The 19,169-nt window shown below is 48.4% G+C and overlaps 29 non-coding genes across 29 annotated transcripts; all 29 read right to left on the bottom strand.

The window, feature by feature from the left end:
* Positions 1 to 196: 196 nt before the first annotated feature.
* On the bottom strand, positions 197 to 315 carry LOC130819193 (5S ribosomal RNA). The gene has a single exon (XR_009044238.1). It is a non-coding gene; the product is annotated as a 5S ribosomal RNA (ribosomal RNA).
* A 552-nt stretch (positions 316 to 867) lies between these two features.
* On the bottom strand, positions 868 to 986 carry LOC130819192 (5S ribosomal RNA). Its single transcript, XR_009044237.1, has one exon. It is a non-coding gene; the product is annotated as a 5S ribosomal RNA (ribosomal RNA).
* A 554-nt stretch (positions 987 to 1,540) lies between these two features.
* LOC130819191 (5S ribosomal RNA) lies at positions 1,541 to 1,659 on the bottom strand. Its single transcript, XR_009044236.1, has one exon. It is a non-coding gene; the product is annotated as a 5S ribosomal RNA (ribosomal RNA).
* Positions 1,660 to 2,212: 553 nt separating this feature from the next.
* Positions 2,213 to 2,331, bottom strand: LOC130819190 (5S ribosomal RNA). The gene has a single exon (XR_009044235.1). It is a non-coding gene; the product is annotated as a 5S ribosomal RNA (ribosomal RNA).
* A 554-nt stretch (positions 2,332 to 2,885) lies between these two features.
* On the bottom strand, positions 2,886 to 3,004 carry LOC130819189 (5S ribosomal RNA). The gene has a single exon (XR_009044234.1). It is a non-coding gene; the product is annotated as a 5S ribosomal RNA (ribosomal RNA).
* A 553-nt stretch (positions 3,005 to 3,557) lies between these two features.
* On the bottom strand, positions 3,558 to 3,676 carry LOC130819188 (5S ribosomal RNA). Its single transcript, XR_009044233.1, has one exon. It is a non-coding gene; the product is annotated as a 5S ribosomal RNA (ribosomal RNA).
* A 556-nt stretch (positions 3,677 to 4,232) lies between these two features.
* On the bottom strand, positions 4,233 to 4,351 carry LOC130819187 (5S ribosomal RNA). Its single transcript, XR_009044232.1, has one exon. It is a non-coding gene; the product is annotated as a 5S ribosomal RNA (ribosomal RNA).
* Positions 4,352 to 4,905: 554 nt separating this feature from the next.
* LOC130819185 (5S ribosomal RNA) lies at positions 4,906 to 5,024 on the bottom strand. Its single transcript, XR_009044230.1, has one exon. It is a non-coding gene; the product is annotated as a 5S ribosomal RNA (ribosomal RNA).
* Positions 5,025 to 5,577: 553 nt separating this feature from the next.
* On the bottom strand, positions 5,578 to 5,696 carry LOC130819184 (5S ribosomal RNA). The gene has a single exon (XR_009044229.1). It is a non-coding gene; the product is annotated as a 5S ribosomal RNA (ribosomal RNA).
* A 554-nt stretch (positions 5,697 to 6,250) lies between these two features.
* LOC130819183 (5S ribosomal RNA) lies at positions 6,251 to 6,369 on the bottom strand. Its single transcript, XR_009044228.1, has one exon. It is a non-coding gene; the product is annotated as a 5S ribosomal RNA (ribosomal RNA).
* Positions 6,370 to 6,922: 553 nt separating this feature from the next.
* Positions 6,923 to 7,041, bottom strand: LOC130819182 (5S ribosomal RNA). The gene has a single exon (XR_009044227.1). It is a non-coding gene; the product is annotated as a 5S ribosomal RNA (ribosomal RNA).
* Positions 7,042 to 7,597: 556 nt separating this feature from the next.
* LOC130819181 (5S ribosomal RNA) lies at positions 7,598 to 7,716 on the bottom strand. The gene has a single exon (XR_009044226.1). It is a non-coding gene; the product is annotated as a 5S ribosomal RNA (ribosomal RNA).
* Positions 7,717 to 8,269: 553 nt separating this feature from the next.
* LOC130819180 (5S ribosomal RNA) lies at positions 8,270 to 8,388 on the bottom strand. The gene has a single exon (XR_009044225.1). It is a non-coding gene; the product is annotated as a 5S ribosomal RNA (ribosomal RNA).
* Positions 8,389 to 8,941: 553 nt separating this feature from the next.
* LOC130819179 (5S ribosomal RNA) lies at positions 8,942 to 9,060 on the bottom strand. Its single transcript, XR_009044224.1, has one exon. It is a non-coding gene; the product is annotated as a 5S ribosomal RNA (ribosomal RNA).
* A 554-nt stretch (positions 9,061 to 9,614) lies between these two features.
* LOC130819177 (5S ribosomal RNA) lies at positions 9,615 to 9,733 on the bottom strand. Its single transcript, XR_009044223.1, has one exon. It is a non-coding gene; the product is annotated as a 5S ribosomal RNA (ribosomal RNA).
* A 556-nt stretch (positions 9,734 to 10,289) lies between these two features.
* Positions 10,290 to 10,408, bottom strand: LOC130819176 (5S ribosomal RNA). Its single transcript, XR_009044222.1, has one exon. It is a non-coding gene; the product is annotated as a 5S ribosomal RNA (ribosomal RNA).
* A 553-nt stretch (positions 10,409 to 10,961) lies between these two features.
* LOC130819175 (5S ribosomal RNA) lies at positions 10,962 to 11,080 on the bottom strand. Its single transcript, XR_009044221.1, has one exon. It is a non-coding gene; the product is annotated as a 5S ribosomal RNA (ribosomal RNA).
* Positions 11,081 to 11,636: 556 nt separating this feature from the next.
* On the bottom strand, positions 11,637 to 11,755 carry LOC130819173 (5S ribosomal RNA). Its single transcript, XR_009044219.1, has one exon. It is a non-coding gene; the product is annotated as a 5S ribosomal RNA (ribosomal RNA).
* A 557-nt stretch (positions 11,756 to 12,312) lies between these two features.
* Positions 12,313 to 12,431, bottom strand: LOC130819172 (5S ribosomal RNA). Its single transcript, XR_009044218.1, has one exon. It is a non-coding gene; the product is annotated as a 5S ribosomal RNA (ribosomal RNA).
* A 554-nt stretch (positions 12,432 to 12,985) lies between these two features.
* LOC130819171 (5S ribosomal RNA) lies at positions 12,986 to 13,104 on the bottom strand. Its single transcript, XR_009044217.1, has one exon. It is a non-coding gene; the product is annotated as a 5S ribosomal RNA (ribosomal RNA).
* Positions 13,105 to 13,660: 556 nt separating this feature from the next.
* On the bottom strand, positions 13,661 to 13,779 carry LOC130819170 (5S ribosomal RNA). The gene has a single exon (XR_009044216.1). It is a non-coding gene; the product is annotated as a 5S ribosomal RNA (ribosomal RNA).
* Positions 13,780 to 14,332: 553 nt separating this feature from the next.
* LOC130819169 (5S ribosomal RNA) lies at positions 14,333 to 14,451 on the bottom strand. The gene has a single exon (XR_009044215.1). It is a non-coding gene; the product is annotated as a 5S ribosomal RNA (ribosomal RNA).
* A 553-nt stretch (positions 14,452 to 15,004) lies between these two features.
* LOC130819167 (5S ribosomal RNA) lies at positions 15,005 to 15,123 on the bottom strand. The gene has a single exon (XR_009044213.1). It is a non-coding gene; the product is annotated as a 5S ribosomal RNA (ribosomal RNA).
* Positions 15,124 to 15,680: 557 nt separating this feature from the next.
* Positions 15,681 to 15,799, bottom strand: LOC130819166 (5S ribosomal RNA). Its single transcript, XR_009044212.1, has one exon. It is a non-coding gene; the product is annotated as a 5S ribosomal RNA (ribosomal RNA).
* Positions 15,800 to 16,353: 554 nt separating this feature from the next.
* Positions 16,354 to 16,472, bottom strand: LOC130819165 (5S ribosomal RNA). The gene has a single exon (XR_009044211.1). It is a non-coding gene; the product is annotated as a 5S ribosomal RNA (ribosomal RNA).
* Positions 16,473 to 17,027: 555 nt separating this feature from the next.
* On the bottom strand, positions 17,028 to 17,146 carry LOC130819164 (5S ribosomal RNA). The gene has a single exon (XR_009044210.1). It is a non-coding gene; the product is annotated as a 5S ribosomal RNA (ribosomal RNA).
* Positions 17,147 to 17,702: 556 nt separating this feature from the next.
* Positions 17,703 to 17,821, bottom strand: LOC130819163 (5S ribosomal RNA). Its single transcript, XR_009044209.1, has one exon. It is a non-coding gene; the product is annotated as a 5S ribosomal RNA (ribosomal RNA).
* Positions 17,822 to 18,374: 553 nt separating this feature from the next.
* LOC130819161 (5S ribosomal RNA) lies at positions 18,375 to 18,493 on the bottom strand. The gene has a single exon (XR_009044207.1). It is a non-coding gene; the product is annotated as a 5S ribosomal RNA (ribosomal RNA).
* A 554-nt stretch (positions 18,494 to 19,047) lies between these two features.
* On the bottom strand, positions 19,048 to 19,166 carry LOC130819160 (5S ribosomal RNA). The gene has a single exon (XR_009044206.1). It is a non-coding gene; the product is annotated as a 5S ribosomal RNA (ribosomal RNA).
* Positions 19,167 to 19,169: the final 3 nt, after the last annotated feature.

Raw genomic sequence — 19,169 nt, 5'->3', positions numbered from 1 at the left:
GTATGCGCATCGACCCGCCTCGACGGGTCCTATCTTTCGAGTGCCCGTAAATTCGAGGTCGGGACCCGGTTGCGAGTTATATTTTTATAAATAAAATTACTTCCATGGAGTATACTACGATAACCACTGAAATGCCTTTTGCTCAAGTGCAGCGGAAACAGATAAGAAAAATAAAAAAAAAAAAAGGAGGGAAAAAGGGGTGCAACACGAGGACTTCCCAGGAGGTCACCCATCCTAGTACTACTCTCGCCCAAGCACGCTTAACTGCGGAGTTCTGATGGGATCCGGTGCATTAGTGCTGGTATGATCGCACCCGTTCATTCACCGTAGCAATTTGTTTACATGCGCAATGCCGCCCAAAAAAAAAAAAAAACCAGAGCATTCCAAAGCTCGTAAATTCGCAGCCGAGACCCCAATTTCGAGCCTTCTCCTTCCCAAATACCGTTTTTCACCCTCCCGGTATTGTCCGATTCACAAAAGAGTCCGCCGGCTTTAAAAGCCAGGTGAACTTTCAACAAAAAAGCGACAAAATATTTAAGAAATCCGCGCAACACTTGGAAATCAAGAGGCCATCCATGCCGGGCGCGCTTCCGCGGGGACTTCCGACGGGACCCGGTGCAATTTCCGCTTACACGAACGCACCGACGCACGCCTCTTTCGGACAATTCGTTCGTATGCGCATCGACCCGCCTCGACGGGTCCTATCTTTCGAGTGCCCGTAAATTCGAGGTCGGGACCCGGTTGCGAGTTATATTTTTATAAATAAAATTACTTCCATGGAGTATACTACGATAACCACTGAAATGCCTTTTGCTCAAGTGCAGCGGAAACAGATAAGAAAAATAAAAAAAAAAAAGGAGGGAAAAAGGGGTGCAACACGAGGACTTCCCAGGAGGTCACCCATCCTAGTACTACTCTCGCCCAAGCACGCTTAACTGCGGAGTTCTGATGGGATCCGGTGCATTAGTGCTGGTATGATCGCACCCGTTCATTCACCGTAGCAATTTGTTTACATGCGCAATGCCGCCCAAAAAAAAAAAAAAAAACCAGAGCATTCCAAAGCTCGTAAATTCGCAGCCGAGACCCCAATTTCGAGCCTTCTCCTTCCCAAATACCGTTTTTCACCCTCCCGGTATTGTCCGATTCACAAAAGAGTCCGCCGGCTTTAAAAGCCAGGTGAACTTTCAACAAAAAAGCGACAAAATATTTAAGAAATCCGCGCAACACTTGGAAATCAAGAGGCCATCCATGCCGGGCGCGCTTCCGCGGGGACTTCCGACGGGACCCGGTGCAATTTCCGCTTACACGAACGCACCGACGCACGCCTCTTTCGGACAATTCGTTCGTATGCGCATCGACCCGCCTCGACGGGTCCTATCTTTCGAGTGCCCGTAAATTCGAGGTCGGGACCCGGTTGCGAGTTATATTTTTATAAATAAAATTACTTCCATGGAGTATACTACGATAACCACTGAAATGCCTTTTGCTCAAGTGCAGCGGAAACAGATAAGAAAAATAAAAAAAAAAAAGGAGGGAAAAAGGGGTGCAACACGAGGACTTCCCAGGAGGTCACCCATCCTAGTACTACTCTCGCCCAAGCACGCTTAACTGCGGAGTTCTGATGGGATCCGGTGCATTAGTGCTGGTATGATCGCACCCGTTCATTCACCGTAGCAATTTGTTTACATGCGCAATGCCGCCCAAAAAAAAAAAAAAAACCAGAGCATTCCAAAGCTCGTAAATTCGCAGCCGAGACCCCAATTTCGAGCCTTCTCCTTCCCAAATACCGTTTTTCACCCTCCCGGTATTGTCCGATTCACAAAAGAGTCCGCCGGCTTTAAAAGCCAGGTGAACTTTCAACAAAAAAGCGACAAAATATTTAAGAAATCCGCGCAACACTTGGAAATCAAGAGGCCATCCATGCCGGGCGCGCTTCCGCGGGGACTTCCGACGGGACCCGGTGCAATTTCCGCTTACACGAACGCACCGACGCACGCCTCTTTCGGACAATTCGTTCGTATGCGCATCGACCCGCCTCGACGGGTCCTATCTTTCGAGTGCCCGTAAATTCGAGGTCGGGACCCGGTTGCGAGTTATATTTTTATAAATAAAATTACTTCCATGGAGTATACTACGATAACCACTGAAATGCCTTTTGCTCAAGTGCAGCGGAAACAGATAAGAAAAATAAAAAAAAAAAAGGAGGGAAAAAGGGGTGCAACACGAGGACTTCCCAGGAGGTCACCCATCCTAGTACTACTCTCGCCCAAGCACGCTTAACTGCGGAGTTCTGATGGGATCCGGTGCATTAGTGCTGGTATGATCGCACCCGTTCATTCACCGTAGCAATTTGTTTACATGCGCAATGCCGCCCAAAAAAAAAAAAAAAACCAGAGCATTCCAAAGCTCGTAAATTCGCAGCCGAGACCCCAATTTCGAGCCTTCTCCTTCCCAAATACCGTTTTTCACCCTCCCGGTATTGTCCGATTCACAAAAGAGTCCGCCGGCTTTAAAAGCCAGGTGAACTTTCAACAAAAAAGCGACAAAATATTTAAGAAATCCGCGCAACACTTGGAAATCAAGAGGCCATCCATGCCGGGCGCGCTTCCGCGGGGACTTCCGACGGGACCCGGTGCAATTTCCGCTTACACGAACGCACCGACGCACGCCTCTTTCGGACAATTCGTTCGTATGCGCATCGACCCGCCTCGACGGGTCCTATCTTTCGAGTGCCCGTAAATTCGAGGTCGGGACCCGGTTGCGAGTTATATTTTTATAAATAAAATTACTTCCATGGAGTATACTACGATAACCACTGAAATGCCTTTTGCTCAAGTGCAGCGGAAACAGATAAGAAAAATAAAAAAAAAAAAAGGAGGGAAAAAGGGGTGCAACACGAGGACTTCCCAGGAGGTCACCCATCCTAGTACTACTCTCGCCCAAGCACGCTTAACTGCGGAGTTCTGATGGGATCCGGTGCATTAGTGCTGGTATGATCGCACCCGTTCATTCACCGTAGCAATTTGTTTACATGCGCAATGCCGCCCAAAAAAAAAAAAAAAACCAGAGCATTCCAAAGCTCGTAAATTCGCAGCCGAGACCCCAATTTCGAGCCTTCTCCTTCCCAAATACCGTTTTTCACCCTCCCGGTATTGTCCGATTCACAAAAGAGTCCGCCGGCTTTAAAAGCCAGGTGAACTTTCAACAAAAAAGCGACAAAATATTTAAGAAATCCGCGCAACACTTGGAAATCAAGAGGCCATCCATGCCGGGCGCGCTTCCGCTGGGACTTCCGACGGGACCCGGTGCAATTTCCGCTTACACGAACGCACCGACGCACGCCTCTTTCGGACAATTCGTTCGTATGCGCATCGACCCGCCTCGACGGGTCCTATCTTTCGAGTGCCCGTAAATTCGAGGTCGGGACCCGGTTGCGAGTTATATTTTTATAAATAAAATTACTTCCATGGAGTATACTACGATAACCACTGAAATGCCTTTTGCTCAAGTGCAGCGGAAACAGATAAGAAAAATAAAAAAAAAAAAGGAGGGAAAAAGGGGTGCAACACGAGGACTTCCCAGGAGGTCACCCATCCTAGTACTACTCTCGCCCAAGCACGCTTAACTGCGGAGTTCTGATGGGATCCGGTGCATTAGTGCTGGTATGATCGCACCCGTTCATTCACCGTAGCAATTTGTTTACATGCGCAATGCCGCCCAAAAAAAAAAAAAAAAAACCAGAGCATTCCAAAGCTCGTAAATTCGCAGCCGAGACCCCAATTTCGAGCCTTCTCCTTCCCAAATACCGTTTTTCACCCTCCCGGTATTGTCCGATTCACAAAAGAGTCCGCCGGCTTTAAAAGCCAGGTGAACTTTCAACAAAAAAGCGACAAAATATTTAAGAAATCCGCGCAACACTTGGAAATCAAGAGGCCATCCATGCCGGGCGCGCTTCCGCGGGGACTTCCGACGGGACCCGGTGCAATTTCCGCTTACACGAACGCACCGACGCACGCCTCTTTCGGACAATTCGTTCGTATGCGCATCGACCCGCCTCGACGGGTCCTATCTTTCGAGTGCCCGTAAATTCGAGGTCGGGACCCGGTTGCGAGTTATATTTTTATAAATAAAATTACTTCCATGGAGTATACTACGATAACCACTGAAATGCCTTTTGCTCAAGTGCAGCGGAAACAGATAAGAAAAATAAAAAAAAAAAAAGGAGGGAAAAAGGGGTGCAACACGAGGACTTCCCAGGAGGTCACCCATCCTAGTACTACTCTCGCCCAAGCACGCTTAACTGCGGAGTTCTGATGGGATCCGGTGCATTAGTGCTGGTATGATCGCACCCGTTCATTCACCGTAGCAATTTGTTTACATGCGCAATGCCGCCCAAAAAAAAAAAAAAAAACCAGAGCATTCCAAAGCTCGTAAATTCGCAGCCGAGACCCCAATTTCGAGCCTTCTCCTTCCCAAATACCGTTTTTCACCCTCCCGGTATTGTCCGATTCACAAAAGAGTCCGCCGGCTTTAAAAGCCAGGTGAACTTTCAACAAAAAAGCGACAAAATATTTAAGAAATCCGCGCAACACTTGGAAATCAAGAGGCCATCCATGCCGGGCGCGCTTCCGCGGGGACTTCCGACGGGACCCGGTGCAATTTCCGCTTACACGAACGCACCGACGCACGCCTCTTTCGGACAATTCGTTCGTATGCGCATCGACCCGCCTCGACGGGTCCTATCTTTCGAGTGCCCGTAAATTCGAGGTCGGGACCCGGTTGCGAGTTATATTTTTATAAATAAAATTACTTCCATGGAGTATACTACGATAACCACTGAAATGCCTTTTGCTCAAGTGCAGCGGAAACAGATAAGAAAAATAAAAAAAAAAAAGGAGGGAAAAAGGGGTGCAACACGAGGACTTCCCAGGAGGTCACCCATCCTAGTACTACTCTCGCCCAAGCACGCTTAACTGCGGAGTTCTGATGGGATCCGGTGCATTAGTGCTGGTATGATCGCACCCGTTCATTCACCGTAGCAATTTGTTTACATGCGCAATGCCGCCCAAAAAAAAAAAAAAAACCAGAGCATTCCAAAGCTCGTAAATTCGCAGCCGAGACCCCAATTTCGAGCCTTCTCCTTCCCAAATACCGTTTTTCACCCTCCCGGTATTGTCCGATTCACAAAAGAGTCCGCCGGCTTTAAAAGCCAGGTGAACTTTCAACAAAAAAGCGACAAAATATTTAAGAAATCCGCGCAACACTTGGAAATCAAGAGGCCATCCATGCCGGGCGCGCTTCCGCGGGGACTTCCGACGGGACCCGGTGCAATTTCCGCTTACACGAACGCACCGACGCACGCCTCTTTCGGACAATTCGTTCGTATGCGCATCGACCCGCCTCGACGGGTCCTATCTTTCGAGTGCCCGTAAATTCGAGGTCGGGACCCGGTTGCGAGTTATATTTTTATAAATAAAATTACTTCCATGGAGTATACTACGATAACCACTGAAATGCCTTTTGCTCAAGTGCAGCGGAAACAGATAAGAAAAATAAAAAAAAAAAAGGAGGGAAAAAGGGGTGCAACACGAGGACTTCCCAGGAGGTCACCCATCCTAGTACTACTCTCGCCCAAGCACGCTTAACTGCGGAGTTCTGATGGGATCCGGTGCATTAGTGCTGGTATGATCGCACCCGTTCATTCACCGTAGCAATTTGTTTACATGCGCAATGCCGCCCAAAAAAAAAAAAAAAAACCAGAGCATTCCAAAGCTCGTAAATTCGCAGCCGAGACCCCAATTTCGAGCCTTCTCCTTCCCAAATACCGTTTTTCACCCTCCCGGTATTGTCCGATTCACAAAAGAGTCCGCCGGCTTTAAAAGCCAGGTGAACTTTCAACAAAAAAGCGACAAAATATTTAAGAAATCCGCGCAACACTTGGAAATCAAGAGGCCATCCATGCCGGGCGCGCTTCCGCGGGGACTTCCGACGGGACCCGGTGCAATTTCCGCTTACACGAACGCACCGACGCACGCCTCTTTCGGACAATTCGTTCGTATGCGCATCGACCCGCCTCGACGGGTCCTATCTTTCGAGTGCCCGTAAATTCGAGGTCGGGACCCGGTTGCGAGTTATATTTTTATAAATAAAATTACTTCCATGGAGTATACTACGATAACCACTGAAATGCCTTTTGCTCAAGTGCAGCGGAAACAGATAAGAAAAATAAAAAAAAAAAAGGAGGGAAAAAGGGGTGCAACACGAGGACTTCCCAGGAGGTCACCCATCCTAGTACTACTCTCGCCCAAGCACGCTTAACTGCGGAGTTCTGATGGGATCCGGTGCATTAGTGCTGGTATGATCGCACCCGTTCATTCACCGTAGCAATTTGTTTACATGCGCAATGCCGCCCAAAAAAAAAAAAAAAACCAGAGCATTCCAAAGCTCGTAAATTCGCAGCCGAGACCCCAATTTCGAGCCTTCTCCTTCCCAAATACCGTTTTTCACCCTCCCGGTATTGTCCGATTCACAAAAGAGTCCGCCGGCTTTAAAAGCCAGGTGAACTTTCAACAAAAAAGCGACAAAATATTTAAGAAATCCGCGCAACACTTGGAAATCAAGAGGCCATCCATGCCGGGCGCGCTTCCGCGGGGACTTCCGACGGGACCCGGTGCAATTTCCGCTTACACGAACGCACCGACGCACGCCTCTTTCGGACAATTCGTTCGTATGCGCATCGACCCGCCTCGACGGGTCCTATCTTTCGAGTGCCCGTAAATTCGAGGTCGGGACCCGGTTGCGAGTTATATTTTTATAAATAAAATTACTTCCATGGAGTATACTACGATAACCACTGAAATGCCTTTTGCTCAAGTGCAGCGGAAACAGATAAGAAAAATAAAAAAAAAAAAGGAGGGAAAAAGGGGTGCAACACGAGGACTTCCCAGGAGGTCACCCATCCTAGTACTACTCTCGCCCAAGCACGCTTAACTGCGGAGTTCTGATGGGATCCGGTGCATTAGTGCTGGTATGATCGCACCCGTTCATTCACCGTAGCAATTTGTTTACATGCGCAATGCCGCCCAAAAAAAAAAAAAAAAAACCAGAGCATTCCAAAGCTCGTAAATTCGCAGCCGAGACCCCAATTTCGAGCCTTCTCCTTCCCAAATACCGTTTTTCACCCTCCCGGTATTGTCCGATTCACAAAAGAGTCCGCCGGCTTTAAAAGCCAGGTGAACTTTCAACAAAAAAGCGACAAAATATTTAAGAAATCCGCGCAACACTTGGAAATCAAGAGGCCATCCATGCCGGGCGCGCTTCCGCGGGGACTTCCGACGGGACCCGGTGCAATTTCCGCTTACACGAACGCACCGACGCACGCCTCTTTCGGACAATTCGTTCGTATGCGCATCGACCCGCCTCGACGGGTCCTATCTTTCGAGTGCCCGTAAATTCGAGGTCGGGACCCGGTTGCGAGTTATATTTTTATAAATAAAATTACTTCCATGGAGTATACTACGATAACCACTGAAATGCCTTTTGCTCAAGTGCAGCGGAAACAGATAAGAAAAATAAAAAAAAAAAAAGGAGGGAAAAAGGGGTGCAACACGAGGACTTCCCAGGAGGTCACCCATCCTAGTACTACTCTCGCCCAAGCACGCTTAACTGCGGAGTTCTGATGGGATCCGGTGCATTAGTGCTGGTATGATCGCACCCGTTCATTCACCGTAGCAATTTGTTTACATGCGCAATGCCGCCCAAAAAAAAAAAAAAAACCAGAGCATTCCAAAGCTCGTAAATTCGCAGCCGAGACCCCAATTTCGAGCCTTCTCCTTCCCAAATACCGTTTTTCACCCTCCCGGTATTGTCCGATTCACAAAAGAGTCCGCCGGCTTTAAAAGCCAGGTGAACTTTCAACAAAAAAGCGACAAAATATTTAAGAAATCCGCGCAACACTTGGAAATCAAGAGGCCATCCATGCCGGGCGCGCTTCCGCGGGGACTTCCGACGGGACCCGGTGCAATTTCCGCTTACACGAACGCACCGACGCACGCCTCTTTCGGACAATTCGTTCGTATGCGCATCGACCCGCCTCGACGGGTCCTATCTTTCGAGTGCCCGTAAATTCGAGGTCGGGACCCGGTTGCGAGTTATATTTTTATAAATAAAATTACTTCCATGGAGTATACTACGATAACCACTGAAATGCCTTTTGCTCAAGTGCAGCGGAAACAGATAAGAAAAATAAAAAAAAAAAAGGAGGGAAAAAGGGGTGCAACACGAGGACTTCCCAGGAGGTCACCCATCCTAGTACTACTCTCGCCCAAGCACGCTTAACTGCGGAGTTCTGATGGGATCCGGTGCATTAGTGCTGGTATGATCGCACCCGTTCATTCACCGTAGCAATTTGTTTACATGCGCAATGCCGCCCAAAAAAAAAAAAAAAACCAGAGCATTCCAAAGCTCGTAAATTCGCAGCCGAGACCCCAATTTCGAGCCTTCTCCTTCCCAAATACCGTTTTTCACCCTCCCGGTATTGTCCGATTCACAAAAGAGTCCGCCGGCTTTAAAAGCCAGGTGAACTTTCAACAAAAAAGCGACAAAATATTTAAGAAATCCGCGCAACACTTGGAAATCAAGAGGCCATCCATGCCGGGCGCGCTTCCGCGGGGACTTCCGACGGGACCCGGTGCAATTTCCGCTTACACGAACGCACCGACGCACGCCTCTTTCGGACAATTCGTTCGTATGCGCATCGACCCGCCTCGACGGGTCCTATCTTTCGAGTGCCCGTAAATTCGAGGTCGGGACCCGGTTGCGAGTTATATTTTTATAAATAAAATTACTTCCATGGAGTATACTACGATAACCACTGAAATGCCTTTTGCTCAAGTGCAGCGGAAACAGATAAGAAAAATAAAAAAAAAAAAGGAGGGAAAAAGGGGTGCAACACGAGGACTTCCCAGGAGGTCACCCATCCTAGTACTACTCTCGCCCAAGCACGCTTAACTGCGGAGTTCTGATGGGATCCGGTGCATTAGTGCTGGTATGATCGCACCCGTTCATTCACCGTAGCAATTTGTTTACATGCGCAATGCCGCCCAAAAAAAAAAAAAAAAACCAGAGCATTCCAAAGCTCGTAAATTCGCAGCCGAGACCCCAATTTCGAGCCTTCTCCTTCCCAAATACCGTTTTTCACCCTCCCGGTATTGTCCGATTCACAAAAGAGTCCGCCGGCTTTAAAAGCCAGGTGAACTTTCAACAAAAAAGCGACAAAATATTTAAGAAATCCGCGCAACACTTGGAAATCAAGAGGCCATCCATGCCGGGCGCGCTTCCGCGGGGACTTCCGACGGGACCCGGTGCAATTTCCGCTTACACGAACGCACCGACGCACGCCTCTTTCGGACAATTCGTTCGTATGCGCATCGACCCGCCTCGACGGGTCCTATCTTTCGAGTGCCCGTAAATTCGAGGTCGGGACCCGGTTGCGAGTTATATTTTTATAAATAAAATTACTTCCATGGAGTATACTACGATAACCACTGAAATGCCTTTTGCTCAAGTGCAGCGGAAACAGATAAGAAAAATAAAAAAAAAAAAGGAGGGAAAAAGGGGTGCAACACGAGGACTTCCCAGGAGGTCACCCATCCTAGTACTACTCTCGCCCAAGCACGCTTAACTGCGGAGTTCTGATGGGATCCGGTGCATTAGTGCTGGTATGATCGCACCCGTTCATTCACCGTAGCAATTTGTTTACATGCGCAATGCCGCCCAAAAAAAAAAAAAAAAAACCAGAGCATTCCAAAGCTCGTAAATTCGCAGCCGAGACCCCAATTTCGAGCCTTCTCCTTCCCAAATACCGTTTTTCACCCTCCCGGTATTGTCCGATTCACAAAAGAGTCCGCCGGCTTTAAAAGCCAGGTGAACTTTCAACAAAAAAGCGACAAAATATTTAAGAAATCCGCGCAACACTTGGAAATCAAGAGGCCATCCATGCCGGGCGCGCTTCCGCGGGGACTTCCGACGGGACCCGGTGCAATTTCCGCTTACACGAACGCACCGACGCACGCCTCTTTCGGACAATTCGTTCGTATGCGCATCGACCCGCCTCGACGGGTCCTATCTTTCGAGTGCCCGTAAATTCGAGGTCGGGACCCGGTTGCGAGTTATATTTTTATAAATAAAATTACTTCCATGGAGTATACTACGATAACCACTGAAATGCCTTTTGCTCAAGTGCAGCGGAAACAGATAAGAAAAATAAAAAAAAAAAAAGGAGGGAAAAAGGGGTGCAACACGAGGACTTCCCAGGAGGTCACCCATCCTAGTACTACTCTCGCCCAAGCACGCTTAACTGCGGAGTTCTGATGGGATCCGGTGCATTAGTGCTGGTATGATCGCACCCGTTCATTCACCGTAGCAATTTGTTTACATGCGCAATGCCGCCCAAAAAAAAAAAAAAAACCAGAGCATTCCAAAGCTCGTAAATTCGCAGCCGAGACCCCAATTTCGAGCCTTCTCCTTCCCAAATACCGTTTTTCACCCTCCCGGTATTGTCCGATTCACAAAAGAGTCCGCCGGCTTTAAAAGCCAGGTGAACTTTCAACAAAAAAGCGACAAAATATTTAAGAAATCCGCGCAACACTTGGAAATCAAGAGGCCATCCATGCCGGGCGCGCTTCCGCGGGGACTTCCGACGGGACCCGGTGCAATTTCCGCTTACACGAACGCACCGACGCACGCCTCTTTCGGACAATTCGTTCGTATGCGCATCGACCCGCCTCGACGGGTCCTATCTTTCGAGTGCCCGTAAATTCGAGGTCGGGACCCGGTTGCGAGTTATATTTTTATAAATAAAATTACTTCCATGGAGTATACTACGATAACCACTGAAATGCCTTTTGCTCAAGTGCAGCGGAAACAGATAAGAAAAATAAAAAAAAAAAAGGAGGGAAAAAGGGGTGCAACACGAGGACTTCCCAGGAGGTCACCCATCCTAGTACTACTCTCGCCCAAGCACGCTTAACTGCGGAGTTCTGATGGGATCCGGTGCATTAGTGCTGGTATGATCGCACCCGTTCATTCACCGTAGCAATTTGTTTACATGCGCAATGCCGCCCAAAAAAAAAAAAAAAAAACCAGAGCATTCCAAAGCTCGTAAATTCGCAGCCGAGACCCCAATTTCGAGCCTTCTCCTTCCCAAATACCGTTTTTCACCCTCCCGGTATTGTCCGATTCACAAAAGAGTCCGCCGGCTTTAAAAGCCAGGTGAACTTTCAACAAAAAAGCGACAAAATATTTAAGAAATCCGCGCAACACTTGGAAATCAAGAGGCCATCCATGCCGGGCGCGCTTCCGCGGGGACTTCCGACGGGACCCGGTGCAATTTCCGCTTACACGAACGCACCGACGCACGCCTCTTTCGGACAATTCGTTCGTATGCGCATCGACCCGCCTCGACGGGTCCTATCTTTCGAGTGCCCGTAAATTCGAGGTCGGGACCCGGTTGCGAGTTATATTTTTATAAATAAAATTACTTCCATGGAGTATACTACGATAACCACTGAAATGCCTTTTGCTCAAGTGCAGCGGAAACAGATAAGAAAAATAAAAAAAAAAAAAGGAGGGAAAAAGGGGTGCAACACGAGGACTTCCCAGGAGGTCACCCATCCTAGTACTACTCTCGCCCAAGCACGCTTAACTGCGGAGTTCTGATGGGATCCGGTGCATTAGTGCTGGTATGATCGCACCCGTTCATTCACCGTAGCAATTTGTTTACATGCGCAATGCCGCCCAAAAAAAAAAAAAAAAAAACCAGAGCATTCCAAAGCTCGTAAATTCGCAGCCGAGACCCCAATTTCGAGCCTTCTCCTTCCCAAATACCGTTTTTCACCCTCCCGGTATTGTCCGATTCACAAAAGAGTCCGCCGGCTTTAAAAGCCAGGTGAACTTTCAACAAAAAAGCGACAAAATATTTAAGAAATCCGCGCAACACTTGGAAATCAAGAGGCCATCCATGCCGGGCGCGCTTCCGCGGGGACTTCCGACGGGACCCGGTGCAATTTCCGCTTACACGAACGCACCGACGCACGCCTCTTTCGGACAATTCGTTCGTATGCGCATCGACCCGCCTCGACGGGTCCTATCTTTCGAGTGCCCGTAAATTCGAGGTCGGGACCCGGTTGCGAGTTATATTTTTATAAATAAAATTACTTCCATGGAGTATACTACGATAACCACTGAAATGCCTTTTGCTCAAGTGCAGCGGAAACAGATAAGAAAAATAAAAAAAAAAAAAGGAGGGAAAAAGGGGTGCAACACGAGGACTTCCCAGGAGGTCACCCATCCTAGTACTACTCTCGCCCAAGCACGCTTAACTGCGGAGTTCTGATGGGATCCGGTGCATTAGTGCTGGTATGATCGCACCCGTTCATTCACCGTAGCAATTTGTTTACATGCGCAATGCCGCCCAAAAAAAAAAAAAAAAACCAGAGCATTCCAAAGCTCGTAAATTCGCAGCCGAGACCCCAATTTCGAGCCTTCTCCTTCCCAAATACCGTTTTTCACCCTCCCGGTATTGTCCGATTCACAAAAGAGTCCGCCGGCTTTAAAAGCCAGGTGAACTTTCAACAAAAAAGCGACAAAATATTTAAGAAATCCGCGCAACACATGGAAATCAAGAGGCCATCCATGCCGGGCGCGCTTCCGCGGGGACTTCCGACGGGACCCGGTGCAATTTCCGCTTACACGAACGCACCGACGCACGCCTCTTTCGGACAATTCGTTCGTATGCGCATCGACCCGCCTCGACGGGTCCTATCTTTCGAGTGCCCGTAAATTCGAGGTCGGGACCCGGTTGCGAGTTATATTTTTATAAATAAAATTACTTCCATGGAGTATACTACGATAACCACTGAAATGCCTTTTGCTCAAGTGCAGCGGAAACAGATAAGAAAAATAAAAAAAAAAAAGGAGGGAAAAAGGGGTGCAACACGAGGACTTCCCAGGAGGTCACCCATCCTAGTACTACTCTCGCCCAAGCACGCTTAACTGCGGAGTTCTGATGGGATCCGGTGCATTAGTGCTGGTATGATCGCACCCGTTCATTCACCGTAGCAATTTGTTTACATGCGCAATGCCGCCCAAAAAAAAAAAAAAAAAACCAGAGCATTCCAAAGCTCGTAAATTCGCAGCCGAGACCCCAATTTCGAGCCTTCTCCTTCCCAAATACCGTTTTTCACCCTCCCGGTATTGTCCGATTCACAAAAGAGTCCGCCGGCTTTAAAAGCCAGGTGAACTTTCAACAAAAAAGCGACAAAATATTTAAGAAATCCGCGCAACACTTGGAAATCAAGAGGCCATCCATGCCGGGCGCGCTTCCGCGGGGACTTCCGACGGGACCCGGTGCAATTTCCGCTTACACGAACGCACCGACGCACGCCTCTTTCGGACAATTCGTTCGTATGCGCATCGACCCGCCTCGACGGGTCCTATCTTTCGAGTGCCCGTAAATTCGAGGTCGGGACCCGGTTGCGAGTTATATTTTTATAAATAAAATTACTTCCATGGAGTATACTACGATAACCACTGAAATGCCTTTTGCTCAAGTGCAGCGGAAACAGATAAGAAAAATAAAAAAAAAAAAAGGAGGGAAAAAGGGGTGCAACACGAGGACTTCCCAGGAGGTCACCCATCCTAGTACTACTCTCGCCCAAGCACGCTTAACTGCGGAGTTCTGATGGGATCCGGTGCATTAGTGCTGGTATGATCGCACCCGTTCATTCACCGTAGCAATTTGTTTACATGCGCAATGCCGCCCAAAAAAAAAAAAAAAACCAGAGCATTCCAAAGCTCGTAAATTCGCAGCCGAGACCCCAATTTCGAGCCTTCTCCTTCCCAAATACCGTTTTTCACCCTCCCGGTATTGTCCGATTCACAAAAGAGTCCGCCGGCTTTAAAAGCCAGGTGAACTTTCAACAAAAAAGCGACAAAATATTTAAGAAATCCGCGCAACACTTGGAAATCAAGAGGCCATCCATGCCGGGCGCGCTTCCGCGGGGACTTCCGACGGGACCCGGTGCAATTTCCGCTTACACGAACGCACCGACGCACGCCTCTTTCGGACAATTCGTTCGTATGCGCATCGACCCGCCTCGACGGGTCCTATCTTTCGAGTGCCCGTAAATTCGAGGTCGGGACCCGGTTGCGAGTTATATTTTTATAAATAAAATTACTTCCATGGAGTATACTACGATAACCACTGAAATGCCTTTTGCTCAAGTGCAGCGGAAACAGATAAGAAAAATAAAAAAAAAAAAGGAGGGAAAAAGGGGTGCAACACGAGGACTTCCCAGGAGGTCACCCATCCTAGTACTACTCTCGCCCAAGCACGCTTAACTGCGGAGTTCTGATGGGATCCGGTGCATTAGTGCTGGTATGATCGCACCCGTTCATTCACCGTAGCAATTTGTTTACATGCGCAATGCCGCCCAAAAAAAAAAAAAAAACCAGAGCATTCCAAAGCTCGTAAATTCGCAGCCGAGACCCCAATTTCGAGCCTTCTCCTTCCCAAATACCGTTTTTCACCCTCCCGGTATTGTCCGATTCACAAAAGAGTCCGCCGGCTTTAAAAGCCAGGTGAACTTTCAACAAAAAAGCGACAAAATATTTAAGAAATCCGCGCAACACTTGGAAATCAAGAGGCCATCCATGCCGGGCGCGCTTCCGCGGGGACTTCCGACGGGACCCGGTGCAATTTCCGCTTACACGAACGCACCGACGCACGCCTCTTTCGGACAATTCGTTCGTATGCGCATCGACCCGCCTCGACGGGTCCTATCTTTCGAGTGCCCGTAAATTCGAGGTCGGGACCCGGTTGCGAGTTATATTTTTATAAATAAAATTACTTCCATGGAGTATACTACGATAACCACTGAAATGCCTTTTGCTCAAGTGCAGCGGAAACAGATAAGAAAAATAAAAAAAAAAAAGGAGGGAAAAAGGGGTGCAACACGAGGACTTCCCAGGAGGTCACCCATCCTAGTACTACTCTCGCCCAAGCACGCTTAACTGCGGAGTTCTGATGGGATCCGGTGCATTAGTGCTGGTATGATCGCACCCGTTCATTCACCGTAGCAATTTGTTTACATGCGCAATGCCGCCCAAAAAAAAAAAAAAAAAAACCAGAGCATTCCAAAGCTCGTAAATTCGCAGCCGAGACCCCAATTTCGAGCCTTCTCCTTCCCAAATACCGTTTTTCACCCTCCCGGTATTGTCCGATTCACAAAAGAGTCCGCCGGCTTTAAAAGCCAGGTGAACTTTCAACAAAAAAGCGACAAAATATTTAAGAAATCCGCGCAACACTTGGAAATCAAGAGGCCATCCATGCCGGGCGCGCTTCCGCGGGGACTTCCGACGGGACCCGGTGCAATTTCCGCTTACACGAACGCACCGACGCACGCCTCTTTCGGACAATTCGTTCGTATGCGCATCGACCCGCCTCGACGGGTCCTATCTTTCGAGTGCCCGTAAATTCGAGGTCGGGACCCGGTTGCGAGTTATATTTTTATAAATAAAATTACTTCCATGGAGTATACTACGATAACCACTGAAATGCCTTTTGCTCAAGTGCAGCGGAAACAGATAAGAAAAATAAAAAAAAAAAAAGGAGGGAAAAAGGGGTGCAACACGAGGACTTCCCAGGAGGTCACCCATCCTAGTACTACTCTCGCCCAAGCACGCTTAACTGCGGAGTTCTGATGGGATCCGGTGCATTAGTGCTGGTATGATCGCACCCGTTCATTCACCGTAGCAATTTGTTTACATGCGCAATGCCGCCCAAAAAAAAAAAAAAAACCAGAGCATTCCAAAGCTCGTAAATTCGCAGCCGAGACCCCAATTTCGAGCCTTCTCCTTCCCAAATACCGTTTTTCACCCTCCCGGTATTGTCCGATTCACAAAAGAGTCCGCCGGCTTTAAAAGCCAGGTGAACTCGCAACAAAAAAGCGACAAAATATTTAAGAAAACCGCGCAACACATGGAAATCAAGAGGCCATCCATGCCGGGCGCGCTTCCGCGGGGACTTCCGACTGGACCCGGTGCAATTTCCGCTTACACGAACGCACCGACGCACGCCTCTTTCGGACAATTTGTTCGTATGCGCATCGACCCGCCTCGACGGGTCCTATCTTTCGAGTGCCCGTAAATTCGAGGTCGGGACCCGGTTGCGAGTTATATTTTTATAAATAAAATTACTTCCATGGAGTATACTACGATAACCACTGAAATGCCTTTTGCTCAAGTGCAGCGGAAACAGATAAGAAAAATAAAAAAAAAAAAAGGAGGGAAAAAGGGGTGCAACACGAGGACTTCCCAGGAGGTCACCCATCCTAGTACTACTCTCGCCCAAGCACGCTTAACTGCGGAGTTCTGATGGGATCCGGTGCATTAGTGCTGGTATGATCGCACCCGTTCATTCACCGTAGCAATTTGTTTACATGCGCAATGCCGCCCAAAAAAAAAAAAAAAAAACCAGAGCATTCCAAAGCTCGTAAATTCGCAGCCGAGAGTCCAATTTCGAGCCTTCTCCTTCCCAAATACCGTTTTTCACCCTCCCGGTATTGTCCGATTCACAAAAGAGTCCGCCGGCTTTAAAAGCCAGGTGAACTCGCAACAAAAAAGCGACAAAATATTTAAGAAATCCGCGCAACACTTGGAAATCAAGAGGCCATCCATGCCGGGCGCGCTTCCGCGGGGACTTCCGACGGGACCCGGTGCAATTTCCGCTTACACGAACGCACCGACGCACGCCTCTTTCGGACAATTCGTTCGTATGCGCATCGACCCGCCTCGACGGGTCCTATCTTTCGAGTGCCCGTAAATTCGAGGTCGGGACCCGGTTGCGAGTTATATTTTTATAAATAAAATTACTTCCATGGAGTATACTACGATAACCACTGAAATGCCTTTTGCTCAAGTGCAGCGGAAACAGATAAGAAAAATAAAAAAAAAAAAGGAGGGAAAAAGGGGTGCAACACGAGGACTTCCCAGGAGGTCACCCATCCTAGTACTACTCTCGCCCAAGCACGCTTAACTGCGGAGTTCTGATGGGATCCGGTGCATTAGTGCTGGTATGATCGCACCCGTTCATTCACCGTAGCAATTTGTTTACATGCGCAATGCCGCCCAAAAAAAAAAAAAAAAAACCAGAGCATTCCAAAGCTCGTAAATTCGCAGCCGAGACCCCAATTTCGAGCCTTCTCCTTCCCAAATACCGTTTTTCACCCTCCCGGTATTGTCCGATTCACAAAAGAGTCCGCCGGCTTTAAAAGCCAGGTGAACTTTCAACAAAAAAGCGACAAAATATTTAAGAAATCCGCGCAACACTTGGAAATCAAGAGGCCATCCATGCCGGGCGCGCTTCCGCGGGGACTTCCGACGGGACCCGGTGCAATTTCCGCTTACACGAACGCACCGACGCACGCCTCTTTCGGACAATTCGTTCGTATGCGCATCGACCCGCCTCGACGGGTCCTATCTTTCGAGTGCCCGTAAATTCGAGGTCGGGACCCGGTTGCGAGTTATATTTTTATAAATAAAATTACTTCCATGGAGTATACTACGATAACCACTGAAATGCCTTTTGCTCAAGTGCAGCGGAAACAGATAAGAAAAATAAAAAAAAAAAAAGGAGGGAAAAAGGGGTGCAACACGAGGACTTCCCAGGAGGTCACCCATCCTAGTACTACTCTCGCCCAAGCACGCTTAACTGCGGAGTTCTGATGGGATCCGGTGCATTAGTGCTGGTATGATCGCACCCGTTCATTCACCGTAGCAATTTGTTTACATGCGCAATGCCGCCCAAAAAAAAAAAAAAAACCAGAGCATTCCAAAGCTCGTAAATTCGCAGCCGAGACCCCAATTTCGAGCCTTCTCCTTCCCAAATACCGTTTTTCACCCTCCCGGTATTGTCCGATTCACAAAAGAGTCCGCCGGCTTTAAAAGCCAGGTGAACTTTCAACAAAAAAGCGACAAAATATTTAAGAAATCCGCGCAACACTTGGAAATCAAGAGGCCATCCATGCCGGGCGCGCTTCCGCGGGGACTTCCGACGGGACCCGGTGCAATTTCCGCTTACACGAACGCACCGACGCACGCCTCTTTCGGACAATTCGTTCGTATGCGCATCGACCCGCCTCGACGGGTCCTATCTTTCGAGTGCCCGTAAATTCGAGGTCGGGACCCGGTTGCGAGTTATATTTTTATAAATAAAATTACTTCCATGGAGTATACTACGATAACCACTGAAATGCCTTTTGCTCAAGTGCAGCGGAAACAGATAAGAAAAATAAAAAAAAAAAAGGAGGGAAAAAGGGGTGCAACACGAGGACTTCCCAGGAGGTCACCCATCCTAGTACTACTCTCGCCCAAGCACGCTTAACTGCGGAGTTCTGATGGGATCCGGTGCATTAGTGCTGGTATGATCGCACCCGTTCATTCATCGTAGCAATTTGTTTACATGCGCAATGCCGCCCAAAAAAAAAAAAAAAAACCAGAGCATTCCAAAGCTCGTAAATTCGCAGCCGAGACCCCAATTTCGAGCCTTCTCCTTCCCAAATACCGTTTTTCACCCTCCCGGTATTGTCCGATTCACAAAAGAGTCCGCCGGCTTTAAAAGCCAGGTGAACTCGCAACAAAAAAGCGACAAAATATTTAAGAAAACCGCGCAACACATGGAAATCAAGAGGCCATCCATGCCGGGCGCGCTTCCGCGGGGACTTCCGACTGGACCCGGTGCAATTTCCGCTTACACGAACGCACCGACGCACGCCTCTTTCGGACAATTTGTTCGTATGCGCATCGACCCGCCTCGACGGGTCCTATCTTTCGAGTGCCCGTAAATTCGAGGTCGGGACCCGGTTGCGAGTTATATTTTTATAAATAAAATTACTTCCATGGAGTATACTACGATAACCACTGAAATGCCTTTTGCTCAAGTGCAGCGGAAACAGATAAGAAAAATAAAAAAAAAAAAGGAGGGAAAAAGGGGTGCAACACGAGGACTTCCCAGGAGGTCACCCATCCTAGTACTACTCTCGCCCAAGCACGCTTAACTGCGGAGTTCTGATGGGATCCGGTGCATTAGTGCTGGTATGATCGCACCCGTT

The sequence above is a fragment of the Amaranthus tricolor genome, chromosome 7, assembly GCF_026212465.1.
Source record: "Amaranthus tricolor cultivar Red isolate AtriRed21 chromosome 7, ASM2621246v1, whole genome shotgun sequence".
NCBI classification, from domain to species: domain Eukaryota; kingdom Viridiplantae; phylum Streptophyta; class Magnoliopsida; order Caryophyllales; family Amaranthaceae; genus Amaranthus; species Amaranthus tricolor.
This window is presented reverse-complemented; position numbering and strand designations above follow the sequence as displayed.